The sequence below is a fragment of the Pinus tabuliformis genome, chromosome 7 (genome assembly GCF_031772625.1).
Source record: "Pinus tabuliformis cultivar Carrire ecotype Pingquan chromosome 7, CPIR1, whole genome shotgun sequence".
In the NCBI taxonomy this organism is placed as follows: Eukaryota; Viridiplantae; Streptophyta; class Pinopsida; order Pinales; family Pinaceae; genus Pinus; species Pinus tabuliformis.
The window spans coordinates 583,501,415-583,528,193 of record NC_142293.1 but is presented as its reverse complement, the minus strand read 5'-3'; the positions used below and the strand labels follow the sequence as shown (position 1 = coordinate 583,528,193).

The window sequence follows — 26,779 nt, the reverse complement described above, 5'->3', positions numbered from 1 at the left end:
GCTTCCCATGAGGGTGACAATATTAGGGTTTGGGAGAAACCCTATATTGTCAGAAGAGTGATTCTCTCCCTGTTGTCACCATATCCGCATACCCCTAGGGGTGCGCTCCCATCAACATCACATGGCATCATCGTGGGAGTCATAGCAACACATTTTCCTCATGCCCTTGGCAGATCCTTCACCTCAGCATGTGCATTTGGTTCTATGGGAATTATATATTTCCCTTGCATCCTTATAACTCTGGAATGTGTGATTGAGGGTCCAACCCTGTTCTGAATTAGTCCTCACTATCAAATATGCTTGTTAACAGATAGTCTTACGTGTTCATCCTATGAGTAGGAAATTACCTTGGGCCTCATATAATACCATGACCACTTGTAATTAGGAAGCCCATTAAGATGCTTGAATGTTGAACTGATTTCCAAATGAAAGCATAATTCACTTAACCATACAATGTATGGCACCTTAATTTGGGATACTTGGGATGCATGTTCCTTTAATGAGTTATTTCCATTATTTTCATTAAGTTCCATGCTTCCATGTGCAAATATATACATGTGTATGTTGTTTGGGTAAAGTGATTGGTTTGTTTCACCTTCTTTGCAGGGATCAAGGGGAGGTGGCTCGGGCACATGTCCAACAAGGCTACTATTCGACACAAAACTAATGTCAAATGCAGGCTTGAAGGGTTTTGACAATGAGGTAACGTAAGCAGGGAAGACTATTTTGTTAATATACATACATATATTAGGCGTAACAGTGGTTGTTTTATAGATATATGTCGAAACAACTCCGCCACCGTTATTTCTCTCAACCTTAAGCATTATTACAAGGTGTTAGGACAACATTCGTCATGGGGTAATTGTTAAATTTCCTCTCGTTAAAAAAACACAAAGATATGCATCGCACTCGAGGGTGACAAGAAGTTTTGGTGATGGAATTAACGATGCGTGGCCCAAATTATGCAGTGATCTAAAACCATACCTTTAAAAGAAAAAGTTTCAGGCATTGCATTCAAGACTTTTTATTTGACCACCAAATTCGACTCTTCAAAAGAATATCAAGTCGCAAAGGAAGATCAAGAATGGGCATGATGTAATCGAAGTTCAGATTCGACGATTATGGTTAAACTATAGCACAACATGGAATGACTTCAGACCTTCAAGGCCTCGCTTTCCTATATAGAAGTAGCCTTGTTTTTTCTGAGTTAGTCGTATTGTTTAGCTAGGGTTGATAACCTCATCTATGCGTGGAGGGATACTCATGTATAAAAGTCGGATATCTTCCTTCTTAATCAATTACTGTCGTTTCGTTGGAAAACCCTTTGGAGTATTAGCATGGGAAACACATAACGATGAGCAGGCCCACCTGGTAGGACCTGATGTTATCAAGTCGAGGCCAGAGTGACACCTCCCAATCAAACCTGTCGTGGAGGAGCAGGGAATTAGGTGTACCACATCTCTATTTTGGACCAAGGGAAGTGTTTTTAAGTTGGCTATGTGAGCCCAAAAGATGGAACTGATTCTGTTTCACAGACTTAATATGATCAGTAATAACCAACTACCGTTGTTTAGAGGAATTTATAATGAAGTCATGCCCCATAGAGACCTCACTTTGTTTTCAATGGACCATCCCAGAGACGAAGCTCTTATACAAAGAAAACACATCATCTGTTGGTTCAAAGACTCCCCATGCTCTTAAATGGTCGAGCTGTCTTGACTGAAACATAACACCGGTTATATTTCAAGATTGACGTATGATTACCAAATGGTACATCGCCGATTTTACAATAGGAAAAATCTCATAGCAGACCCAAAGGAATGCATTACGCACTGATAATTGTGCCACCATGGTAGGTTGAGACTTTGGCTTGACCATTGCAACAGCTAGGCAAGTCGCGAAGTTGCAGGAGACGATGGTCAGAGACGGAGCTCTAAACGCGACCTACGACCATGCTGCTTCTCTGAGTTGCAAGATCGCAACTTCGGAGCCTTAAACAAGTGCTGGAGGCGCGACCTCGCTCCAGATGCGACTCTGCGATTAATGGTTGCTAAGTCGCACTTGAAGACCTCAAGTGGGCAGCCAAGAGATGCGACCCATGTTACGTTGCGACCCTACGACCTCCACTACTCATAGTTCTGAAACTCGAACCACTCCAGAAAGTGCGACTTGAGTAACACGTGACTTCGTAACCTCCAATGAGTTGTAGTTCCACCCAGGTCATGTCATCGTGTTCTTATATCTCAGGAAAGGAAGCAAAAGGATGCAACTCTATTATAATGCGATTTTGTGACCTTCGGAAGTCGCAAACTAGCCCAAAGATGAACCTAGAATCACAGTCAGTGTAAGACCGAAGACAACTGACCACGCAAAGAATCTAAATGATATTGGAGGCCCTGCTCCTAAAAATAAACATGATATATCTTTGAGAGAAAATGATTCACAGATTTTTAAAGAATCTTCGGGCCCCTCTCTATGCATTGCAGTTATAGGAGCTACTGGTGAACTAGATAGAAACAAGATATTTCCCACATTGTTTGCTCTTTATTAGAGTGGATGACTTCCTAAGAATGTTTGGATATTTGATTATTCAAGAAGTCATTTAATAGATGAATACTTATGATATATCATTGCAAGGAATTTAACATGTAGAACAGATCAGCAAGAAAATCGTGGTGAGAATATGGATGTGTTCCTCAGGAGGACTTTCTATCTATTTGAATATTATGATGAATGTGAAGGAATGGAAAGGCTTGATTCACAAATGTGACAATTAGAGTCAAGCGGGACAACGAATAGGATATTTTAACTGTCTATACCAAATGAAGCCCTTCTTAATGTGGTAACGTATAGAAGATAATTCTCAGAGCAAAAGGGGATGGAATCATTTAATTGTTGAGAATGCCTTTTGGATATGACATAGAATCTTCAACGAAGTTGCAACAGGGTTTTATTTCTAAATATTCAAAGCAGCAAATTTACAGGATAGATCATCTTCTAGGGAGGGATCTCATCGAGAACCTGAGAGTATTTCACTTCTCTAATCTTGTCTTTGTGCCTTTATGGAGCTGGACATACATACGAAATGTACAGATGATAGTATTAGAAGATTGGGGGATGGAAGGAAGAGGATGATATTTTAAGAAATATGGAATCATCTATGATATCGTCTAAAGTCATATTTTGCATACTATTGCCTTATTTGCTATGGAACCTCCAGTAGGTCTTGATGGAGAATATATTCGAAATGAAAAGCTCTGCAGGTTAAGGTTTTGAGGTCAATGAGAAAGCTACACCTTGAAGACATTGTCCTTGGTCATTATAAAGCGAAAGTTTTAAAATATGCGGACAAATCTGATGTGCTCTTAAACAATCTTACTCCAACTTTCATAGTTGTAAGTTTATATACTGATAATGCACGCTAGGATGGAGTCCCTTTCTTGATCAAAGCTAGAATGGGGCTTATAAAGCACAGGGGTCTAAATTAATTACTTATTAATGTCATTCTTCCAGTTACTTGATTGTATTTCCGGTATTATTCTTTTTTGAAAAGTAAATATGACCAATTCCATTTGTTTGTAGATAAAGTTTGCATGGAAAGAGTTGTAGTTTCCATAGAAGCTACAACTATGGTTTCAAAAAGATCAAAACTGGATCCATTCAATGCCCTGAAATACGGTGGAAATGCCAAGAACACAATGACAAAAGATGATTGGATTCATGCAAGACATAATATCAAGAAGTTTAATTTTTCATCCAAGTCTTCGTGGTTCCACATCAATTTTGGCAACCAGAACCAACTCCAGGGTTTCTCCAGACTTCTCTCCTCCCGAAATTCTCTCCTCTATTAGTATGAAAATTTTCTCATCATGGTGTCAATAGTTATGTTGACATTAATTAAGCATGTACTAAGGAACATGCATGAGGGAGCAGTGAGGAAGTTCAAGAGTCATGAGGGTAGGTCAAGGGTCATGGTAGGTGAATAGTCACCTCATCTCTATAAATGTGCCCTCATGCCCCATAGAGTGAGGACATTAGCACTTGAGTTGAGGGGAATATAGATAGTTGATTGATGCTTGAGAGCTAGGGCCACTTAGCTCTTGGTAGCTAGGACAGTGAGTTTGCGGTAGGGATAGGGTTTTGACATCGAGCAATGGTATGAACTACCCACGTTCCACTATTGGGTATTGACCAATTGCATGATATGTATTTGAAGTTGCAGCATATTAATAAGATGTTTTCTTTTATCTTTGGCACGGATTCCCATGCTCACTCATGGTGGTTGTATTAGCTGTCTGGAACCTCACCATATTTGTATATGTGCTTTCATATACGCAAGATGTTATATTCTGATACATAGTGGTTGCATGTATATTTTCTCTTTCAAATCTGTGTTTACTTGTTCCTTGCCATGCCGGTGACCTATTGTGAACTACTTCGCAATTGACCTCCAGCATGTTCCTGTTTATTATGTCCGATGGGGTTTCAGCTCACTAATCACCCTCATCATTTATCTCTTCTTATCATTGTTGTGACTTGTTTAAACCTCTTTTTGCAATTCATCAATCTTGGGCTGATTTTGTTTCGTTGCCCGAGCACTTCATTCTCGCCCCACTCTGGCACCTTCTCATTTGATAACCAAGAGCAGAAAATATTCATGGTTGTAGTCGGGCCCACATACCGGATGGGGCTCCTATCCCAAATGGTGTGAGGTCTAATTGGTACTTCACACTGGGGAGACCCCTTAGTCGTTGGCGGTACATTTTGGCCCATCAATAATTTGGTGCTAGAAGGAGGGCTAGATGACCAGCTGAGCCCCTGGAGCCTGCAGTTTAGTCTCATATCTGTTGATGGCTTCGACTAGAATCTTGCTCTCGCGGTGTTTATCTGGTTTGTCTATTTTTAGATTTTCCATCCCCAAGGAGCAACTCCATCACTTGTATCAGTTAAAGTTTGATGGTGAGGATGGAACACCCATAGCCGAGCACATTTCTGATTTCCTCGAGTTTTGTGAATCTTTTGAGATCGACGATGAAGAGTTTTCTTGTGTGGTATTCTCCCTCATCCTTGAAGGTCGCGCCAAGAAATGGTGCCACATGTTGTTGGAGACGTCCATTCTTTCGTTTGAGAAACTCGTCGGTAAGCTCCAAAAAGCATTTGACTGGTACGATTTTGAAGATGTGTTTAAGAGAATAAATGAGCTTAGGATGAAACCTGAAGAATATTTAGAGGAATTTTCTTTCAGATATGTGCATCTTTGTTTTGAATTTCTTGAAAGTGATCTCGACTAGGTGGATTTGAATATAAATTTTAAACGATTGATTCTCGTTTCTTTACAACATTTTCAATTAAAAACAAGTCCTATTTTGTATGAGTATCATCATAATTTGCATATTACAAAGTGTCCAGGTTCTGCCCATAAGTTTTTTTTGCCTATCTCTTAGAATCTGGAACAACCTCAAGCCCCCGAGGAAGAGATTATTGTTTGCGGGATTTGTCATCCTCCTCTTGACTTGTTACATAATAAGACTGCGGTCGTAAATGGTTCAAAAGATGAGCAATGCTTTCTAGGAAATGGATTTGATGGTTTTACCTCTAAATCCCTCGTACATACTTTGGATATTGAATCTGAAAATTACATAACATGTATTCCTGCTGATGGAACCCCGATTGAGTCCATTCAACATATGTCTCACTATATCCTGGGATCTCATCCACCTGCACATGATGGATTTGGTATTTTCTCAAGTAAAGTTGACTGTCCTATCAAACCTATGGACCACATCAGGCCTACAAATCCGTCTTTCTCTTTGGCGAACATAAATCGGCACAATGTGACTACAGGTACGATCGGTGCCCCTTCATTTGACCCCATGAATCCATTCTACCTTGATTTATTCCATGGGTCTACTGCACCGACGGTTCCTTTATATCATACACATCTTTATCTACCTTGCATTGATTGCAATCATGCACATGGGGGTGATGTTTCAGAGTCAAGGGATGCAGATTCTGAATCTCTTATGCCTGATCTTCTCCACTCACAGTCTTTAACAGGTAGAGAAGAGGACCATGAATCTCTCCCATCTCAAGCCGGTTCTCTCACTAATCCCTCTTCACTCCCAATCCAAGAAGAGCCTCAGATACCCAACTTGATCCAACTGGTGGTTTCAACAATTCTCATTATACCACAAATATATTCACTCACGCCTCTGGTGATTATCCTACATATCCATTTGTTGATCCTACGAAGCCCCCAAAATTTGATGATCCACCTTTAAAAACTTTAGGGACTCATCAGGAAGTTGAGGCACTTCAGCTTCTGCTGATGGTTATGTCAGGTTCTCATGTTCCTAATGAGACCCCTAAACCAAGTCGAATTAGGGTTTCTGAAATTAGGGTTTATGCACATCACACTCCTCTCAACATCATGTGAGCTCATCTTGCAAATCCTCTGATTCAAGCAATGTCTCTATGATCAAATATTTCCATCACCTTTCAACTGATGTGCATCAAACTCTATACCCTAATTTGTTTGTTGGAGCGAGTTCTTTGGCCATTGTCTTAAATCTTTTTGATTGTTTCCGAGCTAGTAAAGTCTATCAACATACACTATCAAATGATGTATTGCAATCTCCTATATGGGAAGGTGCTAATCACCTGATCTCCCCTCTGCCTGACACTCTTTCGGTTGATTCGGTTCATTCCCGAGAATCTAAAGAATCTCATTTGTTGAGCTACCAATCTATCAATATTTAGAGAATGGATCCAATCCATAATATTTTCACTGATAGTTGTCCGGTCACAACCAATGATAACCATATACATCCATATACAAATCTTGCGAAGCTACCAATATTTAATGGTGTGTCATTTGAAGGTTCAGAGGTTGGCCAGGATGATGAGGCACTTCAGCTTCCGTTGATGGTTATGTCAGGTCCTCACGGCCTTGATGAAGCCTATGAACAATTTCAAACTAGGTTTACTGAAATTAGGGTTTTTGTGTTTGAATCCTTAGGGATCTCAATTACACCTGACAGAGACCCCTCTTTTCAGGGTTATCAAGTTGATCATCCTCTACATCATCATAGGGCTGCTAATCAGATTAATCTGGTAGATTCCTTTATTAGTTGGTAACATCTTTCCTTACTTGCATTGGATTTAGGGTTAAGCATAAACGAATGTATTTGATGGATGGATGAATTTAAATTTCATGCCTGTGCTTTGGTTTACCAGGATCGGGTTCCGATTTCCATTGAAAGGTCTTGTCTAGCATGTTTCCCTACAAGTAGACGATGTTTTCTTTCTATTGTGCATACTTTACATGTAAGCATTTTATTTTTTGCACAACTCTTCTCACAAGTTCTGGTTGTTGTCATCTTTGTTTTGACAGGTCAGGAATTGCTACGGTGGCTACATTAGAAGTTTGATTTAACATAACCCGACCTATGCTTTGGTTAAATTAGGATTTAGGGTTTAGACTAGTTAGGTTTTAGTTCTTCTTATTAGTTGGTTGATTAGAATTTTATTTATGATTTAAATTTCCCATGCTTCATTTTCTTTACTATACATAGTTAGTTCCCTGCTTGTTTCTTTTTTCACTTATGTCCTCGCATTTGTTTATTGTTGAACGACATTCATGAAATCTCTTCATATGCATTGCACTGGTCCTTTAATTGCAATTAGTTGATCTCTTCTGCACATAGCATTACATTGTGTCATTAGCTGTGTCTTCTTCATTGCATCATACACTTTCCCTCTCACTTGGTACACACTCACCTTTGACCTAGCCTGGAAATTTCCCCTATGTTGCGTGCCGCTACATGAGCCTTCATGAACCTAAAGTTTTCAAACCTGTGGTGCCATGAATAGCGTTCTCTCACCTTTTTTCTCTTGTTCCAACCTCAAAGTGAATTGCTTTGACCTATTCACACCTATTTGTAAACCCTAGGAGAGTTTCTTGTCACCTATCCCTAGAACTTAAACCCTAGCCCTATGATTGTGTGAAGTTGTGATGATTCTGCCAATGGGTAGCCTCTCTTGGAACCGGTGATCAAATTTGCATCATCAATATATCTCCTGTGATTCTAATTTATTAACAAGGGAAATAAGAACAGATTGCTCATGGGGAACCCTAATAATTTCTAATGGCCTATACCCACAACCTGAAACTCGTGCTCAGCATGGTCTTTATTGTTTCAATGACTTGTGTTCATTGTTCACTTGCTAACTGGAAATGATATGTTGAAGCTTGGCATAAGGGAAACCTAAATCAGGGTATCCCTTAGTTTCTGTCAAACAAGAAACAACCTCTCTTGCTCGTAAAATAAGTCAGGGTCCCTCATCCACCCTGGCACAATGAACGCCTAGAAATAAGTGCAAATTCACAAGTAAAAGAAAATGAAACCAAATAAAGGGTAAAGGATCCAGCAAGGTTTCCTGCATAGAGAGGTGATGCAACGACTCTACTAGGGTACTGACGAGGCTCCTTGGGAGCAGTGCAACATTTGTGATTTCTTGAAGTGACTCCACAAGGGTAATATTTAGGCCCGTTGGTAGTGGAGCAACACTAGAAACTTACTTTTAAAATTCTAAATACAATAAGCCCTCTGCCCTATTCTTTGCATCATCATCAACTACCAGCATGTGTGAATTGTTAGTGCTTACTGACTGGAAAGACCTAGCTAAGGCATGAGGGAAGGCATATTTGCAAAGGTTGTGGCAACGCAATAGGTGCCCATAGCATCTATGAAATATTCCCTTGCATCATTATTCACACTCGGAATACTGCAGGGGTGTTGACAAAGATACTAGATTCTACCAATGGTTCGGCAATTGTTTTAGCCTTTACAACACCACACAAATTTTTGGCCATATTCAAAATTTTGGGTACCCCACCACTCACCCTGAGCTTCCAGGGTTTTTGATAGGACCCCAACTGGTTGCTCTCCCAATGGCCTTGACTATCCAACCCCTTTGGTGTGCCCACTCATGTTTCATCCATCACATTCACGCATTGTGTTTATCTCAGATATAGGCCTCACAATCACATTAGGGTTTCGAAGGTCAATGGATTCATTAATGCGTTAAGAGTCTCTCATGATTTTAAAACTCATCTTTGCATGATACACATCATGATCAGTGGATGTCCTATATTTGAACAAGCATGTGTTCAACGTGGCTTCTCGTCAGAGTGACAATATTAGGGTTTGTGAGAAACCCTATATTGTCTGAAGAATGATCTCCCCCGTATTGTCGCCATATCCACATGCCTCTAGGGGTGTGCTCCCATCGACATCACATGGCATCATTGAAACAACTCTGCCACCATCATTTCTCTCAACCTTAAGCATTATTACAAGGAGTTAGGACAACGATTGTCATGGGGTAATTGTTAAATTTCCTCTCGTTAAAAAAAAGCAAAGATATGCATCGCACTCAAGGTTGACAAGAAGTTTTGGTGATGGAATTAACGATGGGTAGCCCAAATTATGCAGTGATCTGAAACCATACCTTTAAGGGGAAATACCAATGATTATGTGGTAGAAATTTCAGATATTGGGTCGCAATATTTTAGGAGATATGAGTAGAGGGAGTCAAGCCTTCTGAATGCTCCTAAAATCAGGTCTCAAACAGGTCACACTGACATTTTTGTTATAAATTTTATTCTGGGCACTCTCAGGAGCTGAAATTTTTTCCACAATGAGAGGAAATCCCCTTATATTGTGATAAAAATTTCAGACATTTACTCGCTATATTTTATGAGTATGGCTAGTGTAAATCGAGCTTTCTCAATACTCCTAGAATTGTGCACCAAATATGATTGTGTTGGTATTTTGTTATAACTTCTCATCTATGAAATCTCAAAAGATGAAACTTGAACCATAGTGAGGGAAAATACCGTTGATCATATGGTTCAGTTTCCATAACTTGTAGTACTACAATTTGGGATATATGCATTGAATCATTCGCTATATTAGTTTGCATGCAAAGTGTTTGATGAATTGCTTAAATGGTTCAATGATTAATTGCATACGAACTGTTTGATAAAATGCCCCAATGAGTATGTTGTTTGTGGTTCGGGATAGAATTGTTGTGTAATAGTATTTTTGTAGTGATATATGCTTACTTTTATGCAAATACTTTGCTATATTAGTTTGCATGTAAAGTGTTTGAAGAAATGCTTACATTCAAATGTAATAGTATAGTAGTTGTTTGAAGAAAATGTAAAAGTATGGTAATTGTTTTGAAGAAAATGTTATTTTTTAAATGCAATAGTCTTTTAGTATGATAATATGGATGTATTTCATCTATGCCTATTTGCATGCAAATAATTTGAAGAGTTGCATGTAGGGAATTTGAAAGGTTGCATGCAAGAAATTTGAAAAGTTGCATGTAAGGAAATGGAAAAGTGGCATGTTTTTAGTTATCATGTTACAAGTGGAATAAGTGAAATGTTTTTGACTTAGCCTCATACAAATGTATAAGAAATAAAAATCAATTTATTTTCAAGTGTGATTAAATTTAGTAGAGCTTTGGAGATCCTATTTCCATAATTGGACATTGGAGATCGGGCCATTATAGTAGCTTCCTCCTTCTACCTTAGTGTGGACCATGGATGGTAAGGGGGTATGATTATATGTTGTTAGCTTTTGTGAATATTGATTTCAAATTAATAGACTCGATGTATTGATTTTTGGAACATTTGACTAACTCTGTATGGATTATATGTCACTTACATGTTGATTCCATGATACCTGCTTACATCCTTGTATGTTAGGTTACATTTTTTAATATTTTGATTACATGCATCAGTCTCGTAGATTGATTACAAGGACTGGTCAATTATGTTCGACTACATGCGGTTATGTGTATTGGTAGTTGTTTTTGCATTTCTTATGCATATTGCTTCTTGGATGCGACAATGTGTACAATGGAGTAATAGTTTTTGTTATCCATGTATATTTGTGGCTATGATTATGCATGTATAGTAGGTCAAACATGCCTTGTGAAGTCATTTTATGCAATTTAGGTCATCATGGTGCTATTGTTTGTTATGATGCTAATGAGTTGGTTGAGATAAAGCAAGAGATGTAGATCACCAAAGTGAAGTTGCAGCATTGGACCTCGAGGCAAGGGCAGATCATCATATCGGTATTGCATTTGAGCATGCAGGTTTGTAAGTTGAGTATTTTACATGCACTAGGTTTATGTACATGTCTTTTGATGTTATGGTTACATTCATGATAGTTTTTGGTTGGTTAGTGTAGTTATATGCACATGTGTCAGATAGTTAAGAATGATAGTTACATGTAGTTGTATGCATTGCTATTGTTGTTTTATATTATATAAGCCGATGATTATGATATATGTTGTTGATAAGTATGTTATAGGTTAACTTATTGATTGTTATATGACAGTTAACTTGATGATTCGGTTTTATGTTGTTGATGAGCATGATATATAGCTTATTGTTGTTATATGATATTAACTTGATGATTAGGGTTATTTAATTGAGACATTGATGTTATAATTTGGATTGGTCACATGCGTGACGATTATGTTCATTGAATTGAATATCTTGATGTTATATGTATTGTGTTAACCTGGTTTGACCTATGAAAATGGTTATGGTTGCGATACTCATGTATGAGATGACATATTTGTGATGTGGTTTCGTACTAATTTAGACTGATCATACATATGTGATTATTATGTACGAACGACGAATGCTTATTAGGTTGTAATATGAACATGTTAGTTAGTTACTATTATGGATATCATGATTTATCTTGACATGTTGTAAAGTTATATCTCACTAACTAGATTGATTATGCAGACAAGATAGCCTCCCCTAATGATCTAAAAATGGGGCACTAAAGGCTTCTTGTTAAGCTTACAAGAACCTCTCCCACTTCCAAAGCTTAAATATTTCCAATACCTTATGATTAACCAATTGTGGAATTAAAAAGTGCTTGGAAATAGGTGCGTGCTTGTGTTTGTCTTAAACTGTTTATGTGCTTTAAGTTCTGTTGCTTACGCTGATATTTAGATACATTTGACAGTAAGTAAAGCAGCAAATAAACAAACACACATAACAACAATATAATATGGAGTTCTCCCAAACCTCTTGGGCTACGTCTCCTTGAGCTCTAGTCAACTCAACTAGGCTCTCTGGGATTATGGTATCGATTCTTTTACAAGCTCCACACCCAACTCCATTGATTTACACAGAAAAAATGGGCTTAGAATACCATCTTATCCCACTGGCTATCCATACGTCTGTAGACAGATCTAGGCTTCTCTAGACTAGATTCCTTCAATCAGCGCTCTGAGCAATCTTGCTCTAGCTTGCACCAACTCCCTTAGAATTCTTTCACTATCTTTGGAATGCCTTCTTCTGTCTTCAGCACTCTTTTGACACCAACAATAGCTAGATCATGTGATCTCTTTGTTGTTGTTGGCTCTGGCTCTTGCTCTTCGACTCTTGAGCTTCTCTCCGCCTCTATGTTCCTCTATAGTTCGCTTGACCTCCAAGCGACTCTCAGCAACCTTCTAGTGGCCTTGGAAACTTTTCGCTGTTGTCAATTGAGCTCTCTAGTTCACTCGACTCTCAAGTGACTCGAAAACTCTCTGTGCTCTCTTAGCCCTGTGCCCTCCCTTGTCAATCGCGCTCTCGGTGTTTTTGTGGAATCCTTTGATTCTTCAGATCCCCCAGCCATTCCTCTATCTCTCATCATGAGGAATCATCCCCTTGCGGCTCTTCAGCTCTCCGACTGGCCCTCTGGCTCACCGACTCTGTGGCTTTGCGTCTGGCCCTCTGGTGCTCAAGCTCTATGGCTCTGCGTCTAACCATCTGGCTTTGTGGCCTTGTGCGTATAATGCATTCCTACTACCATGCATCATTGCTTGTAGCATGGCACAATGATTTTAGGATAGGGACTATTACAAAGGAATCAGCGAGCACGGGCAACTCGTTTATTTGGCCTTCCTCCTGCAGAAATAGCCAAATAATGCAATGCACAGGAAAATTTTTGAAAACACATGATTGAGTGTTTTCCCAGACTTCAAATATTAGAGGATCATGCTTAAAATCCTATTGGGTTTTCCATCCCATTGCAAATCACAATCTCATGGCGTATTGGCCAAAACCCAAAAACACGAAATACAAAGAAAAGTAGAATAAACCAGATTTCAAATATTATGAAATCAAGTCTATAAACCCATCAGGTCTGGCCCTTATTGCTTATCGCATGTCACACTATCAATGGCCCTTTATATCAGGGATCACCGATCGCCAATATCGGTGTATCGCTATCAGCCCCATCGCTATATCGCACATTGTAATCACAACGGCCCTGGGGATTTTCCCTTTGACCATGCTGACTATCGGTCCACCGATCTGCATCGCCAATATCACACCTTGCGCATTGCATCGGTGGGGGTCTATGTCGCTACTCCTCCGATCGCCGATATCGCAATCGCTAATTGCATGTTGCCTCGTCCTCCCGCCAGGCTTTTATCCATTCATCGCTCCGATTCGATACATCTCATGGATTGGATAAGGGTTTAGGCTACAGAACATAATATTTTGGGTCCACCCTTTAAACCTTTCACATGCGATTTTTGCACATAAGGCCTTAAGCCCATTTTCATAAGATTTTGCCCCCTTTTCAAAGGACAAAGGAAAACTTCTTTTTGCAATAACTTCTTCATCCAAAGTCCATTTTAGCCCATTCAAATTGCAGTAGATTTAGAATGAAAAGATCTACGAAATGGGACTATTTCCAGGAGAAGCCCTTGAATTTCATTTTCCTCTATGAGGAACACTTTAGACTTAGAAGTCTACTATAGATCCATTTTGGATCACACCGCCCCACTAAAAGAACTTTTGGTCTCCAAAAGACTGATATACTGATTTGAACAGTAGATGAGAGTAACATCACCCTCCTCTTTCAGCCTCCATACAGTTACCTTGCATAGTGCCTCTAAACCAAAGCCTTTGACTACTTTCCTTCCTGGATGTGCTAGTCCTCTTGGGAAGAACTGTTTTCCTCCTTGACTTCCTGCAGAACTTCTGCTGAGAAGGTCACAAAAGGTAGTTTGAACTTCTCTTCCTTGATCATTGATCCAAGGTGGCCTAAACCATTGTGAAGTTACATCTGTTTCACAAAACTTTCATTTGTACCTGTTTGACATGTTGTCAGCAACAACAAAACTATAGACAACAACTGGATGGCCTAAACTCCTACTTCAACAAAAGAAACAGATTTTCACATCTTATGAATACCTCCATGTCTTACATCTGCATACAAATGATGGACTAGATAACAAGCCCACAAAACATTCCTTTAAAACAATTGACCCTTCAAGTCAAGCATGTCCTTACATATTTTCTACATGCTTTTTAAAAGATGAAACACTTCATCATATCTCCATCTTGGAGACCAAATCAACTTTTCTCAAGTCAATATTACATTACATGCATGTTTACAACAAAGTAATCAACCCTTCAAGTTAATCACACATACATGTTTAAATACAAGGAAATCATCAACATCCCTGTGTTCATGCATATCAAGCTTATGCATGCATTTCATCCTTCTAATATTGCTTAGGTACACTACATTTTTGAAGCTGAAATGAATATAATGTTGCAGCAACAAAGCGAGTCTCCTAATCAACTTTTCCATTCACCTTCTTGGTAAAATCCTACAACTTGCATTCCATTAACAAAGAAATGCAAACAGATGAATCAAATCAAAAGACATGGAATCTTTAATTGGATAAGAACTCTAACCATTTCTTACCAATCCATTTCAAAGGTGCTACATTTGTCTACACATCAGTATCAACATGTGAATCATCTTGAAACACATCATTCATGGAAACTTCCTTTCCATTCCTACCATTTTCTCTTTCCACCTTGTTCAACTTTTGTGGAAGCATTGTTGGATTTAGAGTCCAACATTTTGCAGCAACATGTCCTTGCTTATGGTAGTAAGTGCAACACATGTGCATCCTCTTGAAAGCATGATTTTCCTTGTCTAATGGACCTTTGGCTTCTTGCTTACTTTCCTTCAAAATTTTCTTGTATGTGGTCATTCTCTTCCAACATCTAGAAACATTATGGTTATCCAAACCACAAAAGGAACAAGCAATTCTTTTCCAATGCTTATATGGGAATTTACCATGTTGAACATAATCAAAAGGAATATGATTAGAACCAGATTTATACCTTTCTTTTTCACCTTTATTTCCTTCATGAGGATGTGAATTGAATGAAGAAGTAGCTCACTTTGGAACACCATCAATCTCTTCCAAGTTGTCAGAGTTTCCAAAACTCTCTGGTTCAAGTGTATGCTGATATACACCTTCTTTATACAAAATATGCTTCACACTATTGCATTCCCCAAGAATACAATCTTCACAATATTGAGGTAGAAGACCTGTAATGAAACTCCTTCTTGGAACTGTTTCAATGGTCTTCATGGCAGCTTTGTAACTTTCTCCATAAGACTGTCCATAGCCAAGACCTAAATACTTAGGCCTTTCCTCAACCATTATTGGCTAAAAAATACCTTGTGCATGTTTACCCAAGAATTTTCCTTCATAGACCATCTTGGACATTAACTTGGAACCTATGCCTCTAGTATGTTTTTCAAAAGAACCAATATAAGCATTCTTAGAAGAATTTGAAGACAAACAGGAATTGTTTACCTCTTCTTCAAGATGATACTTGACTAAGGCTTCTTTGGAAACAAAGAGCTATGTCTCCAACTCATGCATCCTTTTCAGGTTCATATTTGCAATATGAAGTTGCCTCTCCATTTCCTGCAATTTGTCAGAAAGAAATTGCTTCTCTTCCTCCACGAAATTCAACTACTATCTAAGTATGTTGCTCTTCCTTCCATCCTCATACATTTCTCTCACCTTGTCCATCAGGATGAACAAGTCTTGCTTCATGTCTCCATCAAAGAATCTTGTGATGAAGGAGGAATTTGAGGACTCACTTGTAGAAGTTGTCATTATCAAAATGAACATAATATCTTCAAACAAGATTAACAAAGAGATTTACTCAAGCAACCTTTTGCAACAAACCTCTTGTGCTTCAAGGATTGCCTTGAGGTCCTTTGGGATAAGAAGAATGCCTTCTACCCTTATTCCTTTTCGTCCTCTCTTGGACTGAGCTATCAATAGATTTCCCTTCACCTCTGCAAACTCAAACAATATTCATTCTGCAAACAAGCATACAATCAATCGGATAATCAATCCTTGACTGCCCAAACACCTTTGAGACAAGCAATCTTTTGCTTTGTCAATCAAGCAGCTCTGATATAACCTTCTTTGAAGGTGGGGTTAATCAATCTTAAGCTCTGATACCACCTGATCTAAAAATGGGGCACTAAAGGCTTCTTGTTAAGCTTACAAGAACCTCTCCCACTTCCAAAGCTTAAATATTTCCAAGACCTTATGATTAAACAATTTCGGAATTAAAAAGTGCTTGAAAATAGGTGTATGCTTGTGTTTGTTTTAAACTGTTTATGTGTTTTAATTTCTGTTGCTTACACTGATATTTAAATACACGTGATAGTAAGTAAAGCAGCAAATAAGCAAACACAAATAACAACAATATAAAATGGATTTCACCCAAAGCTCTTGGGATACGTCTCCTTGAGCTCTAGTTAACTCAACTAGGCTCTCTGGGATTATGGTATCAATTCTTTTACAAGCTCCACACTCAACTCCATTGGTTTACACAGAAACAATGGGCTTAAAATACCATCTTATCCCGCTGGCTATTCATACTTCTGCAGACAGATCTAGGCTTCTCTAGACTAGATTCCTTCAATCAGCGCTCTAAGCGATCTTTCTCTAGCTTGCACCAGCTCCCTCAGAATTCTTTCACTGTCTCTGGAATGCCTTCTGATGTCTTCAACACTCTTTAGACACCAGCAACAGTTGGATCATGTGATCACTTTTTTGCTCTTGGCTCTAGCTCTGGCTCTTCAAATCTTGAGCTCTTTGAGCTTCTCTCGGCCTTTGTGTGCCTCTGTAGTTTGCTTGAACTCCAAGCGACTCTCAACAACCTTCCAGCGGACTTCGCAGCATTTCATTGCTGTCAATTGAGCTCTCTGGTTCACTCGACCTCTCAAGTGACTCCAAAGCTCTCCGCGCTCTCCCAGCCCTGCGCCCTCCCTTATCAATCGTTCTCTCGGTGTTTTTGTGGAATCCTCTGATTCTATAGATCCCCCAGTCGTTCCTCTGTCTCTCATCAAGAGGAATCATCCCCTTGCGACTCTTCAGCTCTCCGACTGGCCCTCTGGCTCACCGGCTTTATGGCTTTGCGTCTGGCCCTCTGGCGCTCTGGCACTGTGGCTCTGCGTCTGGCCATTTGGCTCTATGGCTCTGTGCGTATAATGCATTCCTGCTACCATGCATCATTGCTTGTAGCATGGCACAATGATTTTAGGATGGGGTCTGTTACAAAGGAATCGACGGGCATGGGAAACCCATTCGTTTGACCTTCCTCCTGCAGAAATAGCCAAATAATGCAATGCACAGGAAAACTATCGAAAACACATGATTGAGCGTTTTCCCGGACTTCAGATATTATAGGATCGTGCTTAAAATCCTATTGGGTCCGCCATCCCATCGCAAATCACAATCGCATGGCATATTGGCCAAAACCCAAATACATGGGAAATACAAAGAAAATCTGAATAAACAGGATTTCAAATATTATGAAATCGGGTCTATAAAACATCGGGTCCGGCCCTTATCGCTTATCGCATGTCGCACTGTCAATGGCCCTTTATATCGGGGATCACCAATCGCTGATCGCCAATATCGGCGTATCGCTATCGGCCCCGTCACTATATCGCACATCACAATCGCAATGGCCCCAGGGGTCTTCCCTTTGATCATGCCAACCACTGATCAGCCGATTTGCCGATCGCCGATATCACACCTCATGTATTGCATAGGCGGGGGTCTATGTCCCTACTCCTCTGATCGCCGATCACTCTGATCGCTGATATCGCAATCGCTAATCGCATGTCGCCTTGTCCTCCCACTAGGCTTTTATCCCTTCATCGCTCTGATCTGATACATCTCACGGATCCGAAAAGGGTTTAGGTTGCGGAACATAATATTTCGGGTCCGCCCTTTAAACCTTTCACATGCGATTTTTGCATATAAGGCCTTAAGCCCATTTTCATAAGATTTTTCCCCCTTTTCAAAGGACAAAGACAAACTTCTTTTTGCAATAACTTCTTCATCCGAAGTCCATTTTAGCCCATTCAAATTGCAGTAGATTCAGAATGAAAAGTTATACACAATGGGACTATTTCTAGGAGCATCCCTTGACTTTCATTTTCCTTTGTGAGGAACACTTTAGACTTAGAAGTCTATTCTAGATCCATTTTGGATCACCTAAGGTACACTAAGGTATGATTTTGCTTATGTATTATACTTCGTGTTTCATAGTTGATTATGTCGTCTATTTGGTATTTGAGTGTTTGATGCCTGTTATGTCGTCCAATTGATTTATTTAACATGGTATGTTTCCAAGTTGATTGAATGTTTGATGAATTGCATAATATGATTATGTGATCCAATGATCTTGTTTTAAGATGATGGTACTAATACATATGTGTTAAGAGAGTTGATAGGTACTTGAGTGCAGTAGGTGATAGTTTTAGTGTTATGCCTAATGACTGTGAGGTGACTTTGGATTATGACATGATGGTTAGTCTTGGTAAAGGTTGATTTCAAATTGATATATATGATTGTCTTGATATTTGGAACATGTGGTTGACATGTGTGAGCATGATGCAGGGAGTTGCATGGCAAGAGAGGTTGCCATGAAATCTTGAAGAAGGCTCGGGTTGATCTTTCCCTAGGAACCATGGAGATTGAGTCATGGTGTTTGTTTTTAGTCTTGTGCTTTTGGTATTTTATGAATTGTTGAGCTTGATTTGTGTCTTTATTTATGTCTAATGTATGGCCATACCACTTTGTTTGCGGAGTCATGTTGTTATTGGTTTTTATGGTCTTCTTCTTGTTTGTTTCTTGTCTTGCCTTTTACATTTTGAGTCTTGGGAATTGGTTGGGAAAGAGGAAAGTTATTGTAGCTCAAGGAGAGCTATGTGGTACCCAAGAGGTGATGTAAGACTTAGATGGAGCTTGGTGTATGAGTAAGCGCAACGGAAGGTAAGACTATGAGAGTCGGTTGGACTGGTTGGGTCCATTGTGGTAAATGGACAAAAGTAGTGCAGACATGAGAAAGATAACTTGAAAAGGTAATTTAAATGGATCGGAGGTGTCATATGCTTTGGCTATGTTGGGAACTATTTATCTCAATTCTTGTGCATAAATAAGGAATTTCTCTTAACCTAGACCTTATGTTATCTGGTTATTATTTGTTTATCATGATTATGTTGAAGTTTATATATGTATACATGTATGAATGTATGTCGTTGTCTGACGTGATTGTGATTGTTTTATGCTAATTTTTATATATGTATGTATAAATCCATGTATCTATGTTACTGTCTGACAGGGTTGTCAGAGATCATTCTTGTGGAAGAATGATTGCTTATGTAGGAGAATGACAAGAAGAGGTTCCTGGTCTTACGAGGAATCAATTGGGAAGAGTAGTCATGAAAAATATACGAGGTTAGTATCATGTGGATATGAATTGATATTGTATACTTGTATTATGCCTATGTTTATGTTATGACAGGTAATGTTGAAGGATACATCAGCCAAGTGAAAGAAATGTGGTTTGCGACATGCTAGGGACAAGCATGGGTATGACACCAGAAGCAAGGTTTCTTGGTAAGGACGGTATGGTTTTGGATGTGTGGTACTACTCTTGTGCATATACCGTATATGTTTTACATGTTTCATATATGATGTGTGCACATGCGGTGTTGTGTAAATAGTGTGTGTACATGTTGTTTATGTAATGTTATATACAAGATGGTACAAATAGGGTTGTGTGAATATTTCATATCGGGTGCTGTATACATATTGTACTGTCTTCATGATATATATGTAGCATGTGTGCATATGGTGCTCTGTGCGTGTTGGATATGCAGTGCTATGTACAGATGATGCTATCTACATGTTGGATATGTAGTGCTATGTACATGTGGTGTTGCATGCATGTTGTACATATGGTGCTATGTACATATGGTGTTGTGTGCATGATTGTACAAGTGGTGTTGTGAGCATGTGCTGCCGTGTACATGTTGTACATAAGGTGTTATGAGCATGCAGTGTTGTGTACATGTCATGCATGTGATGCTATGTACATATGGTGTCGTGTACACATCATGCGTGTGGTACTGCGTACATGTGGTATTGTGTACACATTGTACAGTGGTGTAGTGTACTTGTTGCGTTGTGTACACGTTGTGCAGGTGGCGTTGTGTACATGTGATGTTGTGAACATGTTGTGTATGTGGTGCAGTGTATAAGTGGTACTATGTACATGTTGTACATATGGTACTGGTGTACGTGTGGTATTGTGTGCATATCGTTGATGTTGTGTTATGGGCATATGGTATTATGTATGTGCATCATGTAGTCGTGGCATTGCAGTATGTGTACTTGTTGTGTTGTACTCTATGTAGGTACATGTATTGGGTGGTATTGCGCATCGGGTATAGATGGATGCATTGTATTGTATATACTGGGTGTAGGTGTATGTGTTGTATGTCAGGTGTAGATGCATGTATTGCATAGTATGGTATGCCGTGTGGTTGTATCTGTGTGTTGCACACTATGTGTCTATGCACATGGTTGAGGAGAAGGCATTGGGTGTTTGTCGGGTGTAGGAATTGAGCCAGAGTGCGTATGGAATAAAGACAAAGGTAGAAGCTAAGGATTGATGAAAGGATAAGTATCAACATTTTATTTCAATTTTATTATGCATGTGAATTATGACTATGGTATATGATGATTATATGGGATCTATAATTTTGGTTTATGATGGTTACATGTGATTTACGATTTTGATCTATGATGGTTGTGTTTGAGCTAACATGATGTGATATTTTTATACATGTTGATTTGGTAAAATATGCTAGTTTGACTTCTTGTGACAGGAAGCGAACATGATTCCGAGTGTACCTTATTGACGAACTACCAATGAGGTATGATTTGAAGTTATTTCAATTTATTTTGAATCTAATGGAAGTTATTTCCTTGGTATAGGAAGCATGAACATGCCCACTTGGGTGGTTGAAATCGACTGCAAGAATTAGCAACAACAACAAAAGAAATTGGAACATGCAACAAAATGTTGGTAAAGTATTCAAGAGCAGGGCCATTGTGGCACACTGGTACCCAATAGTGTCCATTGATTTCCATGAGCATGCTATGACCGGTATGATGTATTGATGCCTTGGTTTTTGTATCTTTCAATGCGAGGAAACCTTGCGAAGGGATGGACTGCCCGGGATGGGGGTTGCCAGTGGAACTTGGAAGGTGAGTAATTGCATGAAAGAGGTGACCAGATTCTTGAGGGACTGTGTAGCATAGAAGGGAAGGTCGCAGATGGATTTGTTTTGGTCATTAGCGTTGCCATATGGAATCAGATGCACATTGGGAGTGCGCCCAGGAATGATGAGCCAGTAACTATGCACTGAGAGGACAAGTGGCACAGGATTATAGCACTAGACATTAGATGCAGATTTGAATTTACAGTGGATTCTGGACTTCCTCGGAAGGAGGTGGATCCTAGTATTATTTTGAGGGTGGAGGTGTGAGCCTCTAGATTCCCTTGTTGCATATGTAGGCATCATATTATTTCATTTGCTGGCTGAGCAAATGTGCATATGTGAATATTTGTATATGTGGTTATTGTAAATAAAAAAATGAGCTGTGTTATAAAGCTCCATTATGCGGTATGTTGTCATGTTGTCATGATGTTTTGATTTTGAGCAGATCTTTCATTGTAAATACTACAACGAGCTATGTTATAAAGCTCCATGGGCAGTACATTTTGTTTTCAAAAGTATTTTGGTTATAGGGGTCATTGAACACCGAGGACGGTTTTCCCCCAAGGGGTAGGGTTCCGTAACAGCTCTGGTGAAAATTCCATGTTAAAATATATAAATACCATGGATGATGGGACATGTATTCCAAGCTGAATGGTGGGCAAGACATCCTAGTGTGTGTTCATTTGGTTTTTTATGGCTAAGGAAATTGGCAAAGGAAATGTTTAAGGCATTAAAGAGGAAAAAAGGTATTTTGGCACATTTATTTATGAAAATAATGGAAACTAGGAGAAAAGGAAGGTGAAAGGCCACATTTTTCATGTGAGGAGGAAATTGAAGGAAAATAATGAAAAATGAAGAAAATAGAGGCATCATTAATAAAAAGGCTTATGAGGATCCGTGTGCAAGACTTGGTCAGTTTAGCTTTGGAGCTCTCTCATTATTCTCTCTCTCTCATACTCTTTGTCACTTAGAGTTTTTCTTGGAGCACTTTGGCATTGGAGCAAGAAAGGCAAAGAAGGCAAGAGGAAGCAAAGATCAAGCAGTGAAAGGTAGGATCAAGCAGCTACAACAGGCTTCATTGCAGGTATCAACTTGCATGTGTATTTTCCTTGCTAGATTTGCAATGCATGGGATTGCATGTGTTTCTTTTCTACCATGGCATGGGTTTTGCCAGATGTGAAAATATTTTCAGCCTAGCCTTGCCATTTCCTGATAGCTTTGATGAGATGGGTTCTCTCATGCGTTTTGTGGTGGTATGGCCAAATTGGATTCGAAGATGAGCGGGGTGGATCTCCGAATTGAAAAACAAATGGTGGTAGTGGTCCCCGAACCAGATTAATGATGCACAAAGCCACTGGCCTAGTAACCCCTGAACCAGACTGTGTGTTGCGGTAAAGCCATATTGTGTGCCTCGGTGGGCGTAGGAATCCTTGCCTGTGAATGGCGGGATATACGGTAAAGCCAAGAGGTGGATTTTCTTCTGTTGGGCCTAGTGATTCCGAGATGGAATGCATGGTAAAGCCTGAAGAGTATGTCTCGGTGTAGAGCCTAGTGATCCCTGGATCAGACTGTTGATGCACGGTAAAGCTTGAGAGACTAGGAGGCACTCAAATTCCTCATGGTGTAGGCGGAGAACTTCGGTGGCATCCACATTTATTGGTGTTTTTTGATGTGTTCTATATGTCCCACATTCATTCTTGGAATATGGCATGGGGGTGATTGGCTGAAGAGAGACTTGGCTCAGCCAATCTATGGCTGGGTGGAATGTGGTAGTCCCATCACCGGTTGGTTCATTGCATTATTAATGAAAAGAATTCATTCCCTTGATTTCCATGTGAAAATGTAATGATGTATATATGGATTTTGATGGCTGATATTTTTATTGTATTGTTGTTCCTATTATGTGTTTTTGTATGGACATTTACCCCGAGGGGTGTTACAGAAAAGTCCCTGAACGTAGGCATGAAGGATTGTGAGAGCATCTAGAGGTCCCTGAAATCTGGCATGCCCACAACATGAAATCATCCAGAGGTCAAGAGGTCTAAAAAGTTTGTGGGACATAAGGGAAGGATTCTTGAGTGGCTAGGATGCCTACTGGGAGTGTTGTTGCTGATGTGGAAGGTGTGGTTAATGTGCTTACATTGATTCCATTTCCTTAAGGTCACCTAGGAGGTTGAATAATATCATAGTAGCCTCTCATCACATTTTTACCCCGTTTGGCTAGTTACTTGGGTAGATATGGGAGGAGGGAGTTACAATAGGTGCCAAAGATTTTGGAAAATGCATGACTTGAAGAGGAGTTGAAGTATGATGATGAGGAAGAACAAGGGGAAGATTATGTAGAATATGGAAAACCTCAAAGAACTACCATAGAGGAAGGATATGTAGAGTTATCTCAATAAGGTTGTTAGTAGAACGAATTAAAGGAAACTGATGTGCTTAAAGCCTCAAAGAATTTGTTTAGTAAGTGGACTGTTGAAGGCATGGTTTTAGGAGAAGAGGAATAACAATGAATGTTGTCAAGAGAAGAAGGGGAGGAGAAGAAATATGAGATTGGTGTTTCTCAAGAAAATTTGTTTCATTTGCAATCAAAGAGTGTAGAACAACAAGTAGTAATAGAAAGCTTCCTGTCATTCATAATTCTATATTTTATTTAGTGTTATGAGGATGCAGAAGAATGGAGGTCATATGATGAGGTGGGGATCGATATCTTGCAAACACTAATGAGATTGATTGGTGTTAAAAGTATGCACCATCAAGAAGGATAATTGGACATGGAGGCTAAGCAAATAATGATATGGATAAGGGAAGTACGTAGGGAATGGTACAATGTTGAGGAAATGATAATTAAATTGAGTGCTTGGTTGACTAGAAAGGACTGCAACAACATGGTGAAAGTGAGGCAGATGAAAAACAAAATTTGGGATTGTGGAAGGGAAAGGACAACCAACAACAAGCTAACTATATAATATTGTCTCACCAAGGTGAGTGGAGCACAACAAAATGAAACTTGGGATACTGGCATACTGAAGTCAAGACTGGAGCAACAACATGATCAAGCTTATTGGAAGCTACAATGTAAGGTATGGGATCCGTGATAACTAAACGCAAAAACAAGCCAATAATGCAAACAAAGTGGGGAACTACACCATAAAATTTGGGACACTGGAGGCTCTTGAAAATTGAAGGAATTTGACTTGGAGGTAAACATTTTCCTTCCTGGGGAGTTTGATACATGAGCATCACCCCAAGAAAATCATTTTATTTAAAACCCCAAGGGGGCCGTGTAAATTCTAAAACAACGATTATATTTTGTGTAAAAATTAGAACTGTAGGTTTTTAATTTTCCAAGCATCTCACTGTAATTTTTGTTGAGTTTTTTATTTGTTTTAGTGAAAGGCCAAGTGGGCCTTTGTAAATGCAACAGGTGTATGGTAGGGATGTGGAAACGTTAAACTATTAGATAGATGTCCCACTTTAATGTTTTTGTTGAGATATTTTTCCAGCCATTGTTTTGTATATGTAAGTGTGTGTGCTATAAGATAAGCAAAGGTTTCCTGAAACTCGAAGTTTAATCAATTTGGAGAGGAAGAAGATCCCAATAAATTACGAAGGAAGTTTTAGATAGAAGGTCAAGCTCATGTACATAATTCCTAGTAATGACGAATTTTGAATTTTCTCTGTATACTTTTGTTTTACTTCTTTGCACAATCATTTCATAAATGTAATTTTGCTAACTTGGAGGTTAGATAGGGGAACTCCTTAAATATATTTGAATATTTCAAAGGGATAAAATGTGTATGTTCACGCATTGTCATTCAACCATGATTCAAATAGATGGTAATTCATAAAGATTGGAAATTCTATGCATCAACAAATTGTATGTGTTAAAGTTGACACTAGGGAGGAATAGCATCCCTATAGGTTACAAACTTATATCTGCATCTTTGGATTCAAATGGAAAGTGCACAACGGCTATGAAGTTCTCCAATTGGAGTGTGAGCTAAGAAGTGAGTTGAAATTAAAGAAGAATACATAGATAGGGATAATTTATTAATTAAATGGACCCCTATTGGTGTTATCAAATTATTCCAGTAACCAAAAGTGTAGTGAGGAGGTGGAATCCCTTCCATAAATGGTTTGATCAAAGGACCCTTGTTCAAGATGATCTTTGTCGAAGTCGAAGTATTAAAGTTACGGCGCTGCTGAAGACCCACAATACATAAATTACCTATAATATTCAATTTGTTCATCAGTGTTGCAGACACTTAATCCTTAGCAAAGTGTATCACTGAATGCATTGAGAGAGGGACCAAATCGAAGTAAATCAACTTGAATAGTCGGATTGACCTCCATTGAATTGGTTAAGGATTATTCTAGTTGGATTAGAGGGCTTCGAGGTGGATTCAGCACAGTCGAAAGTGTGGGAGTTGAGAGTGCATAGAGAATCAACCCAAGAGACAAGGCCCGACCTTCGACCTCATAGTCTGGCCTACCTCCTATTCATTTTAGTTGGGCCACCAAGATTTATATTTGACCTTTAGTTAGGTGCTTTTTAATGAAATTGAATTCATCAATGAAATACGAACAAGAGGAGGATTGGGGCTAAGAGAGAGTTGGGATGAGGGTTGATTTATATAATCATAGACCAAAGGTGTATGTTGTAGGCGTTAGATAGTAAAACAAAATCACATCTTTGATTTTGTAGCATGAAAAAAGTTTACCACTACTAGTAGAAAGGAACAAGGTAGGCGTGAATAATGAAAGGTTCTAAGTTGCAGTACATGGAGGATGAAGAATCGTGGGTAGCCATCAGCAAACCATTGAAAGAACCTGCCATCAAGGAGTCATCTTTCTATATTATTTCATAATTTGTATTTTATTTACTTTATATTTTTCAATGTTTTTCAAGCTTTAATATTATATTTCTTTTGGATAGCTTAATTGAAATTCCTTGTAAAAATGAAGTATTATGTATCAAAAAATTCAAAATTAAAATACTCCTAACTTACCCTTATCTACTGGAAAAAACATGCTTATGTTTAAATATGTAAAAAATATTATAATAACCATAAAAATAGACCCATATTACGTGATTATAAAACTTTCCTAATTACTACTTCATGTAATCACAAAAACACCCTGGAATCGTATATATAATTTTGGTTTACTCCTAAAAAAAACCTTCATAATTTATATTCTCTTTGAATGTTTTATTTTTAAACTTCGATATTAAATATATTATTATTTTTTTAATGATTTTTAGT

The 26,779-nt window shown here is 38.8% G+C and overlaps 1 pseudogene; it reads left to right on the top strand.

Annotated features, from left to right (window-relative positions):
* Nucleotides 1–1,915: 1,915 nt before the first annotated feature.
* Nucleotides 1,916–3,276, top strand: LOC149248780 (inactive glucose-6-phosphate 1-dehydrogenase 4, chloroplastic pseudogene; annotated as a pseudogene).
* The last annotated feature ends 23,503 nt before the right edge of the window (nucleotides 3,277–26,779 follow it).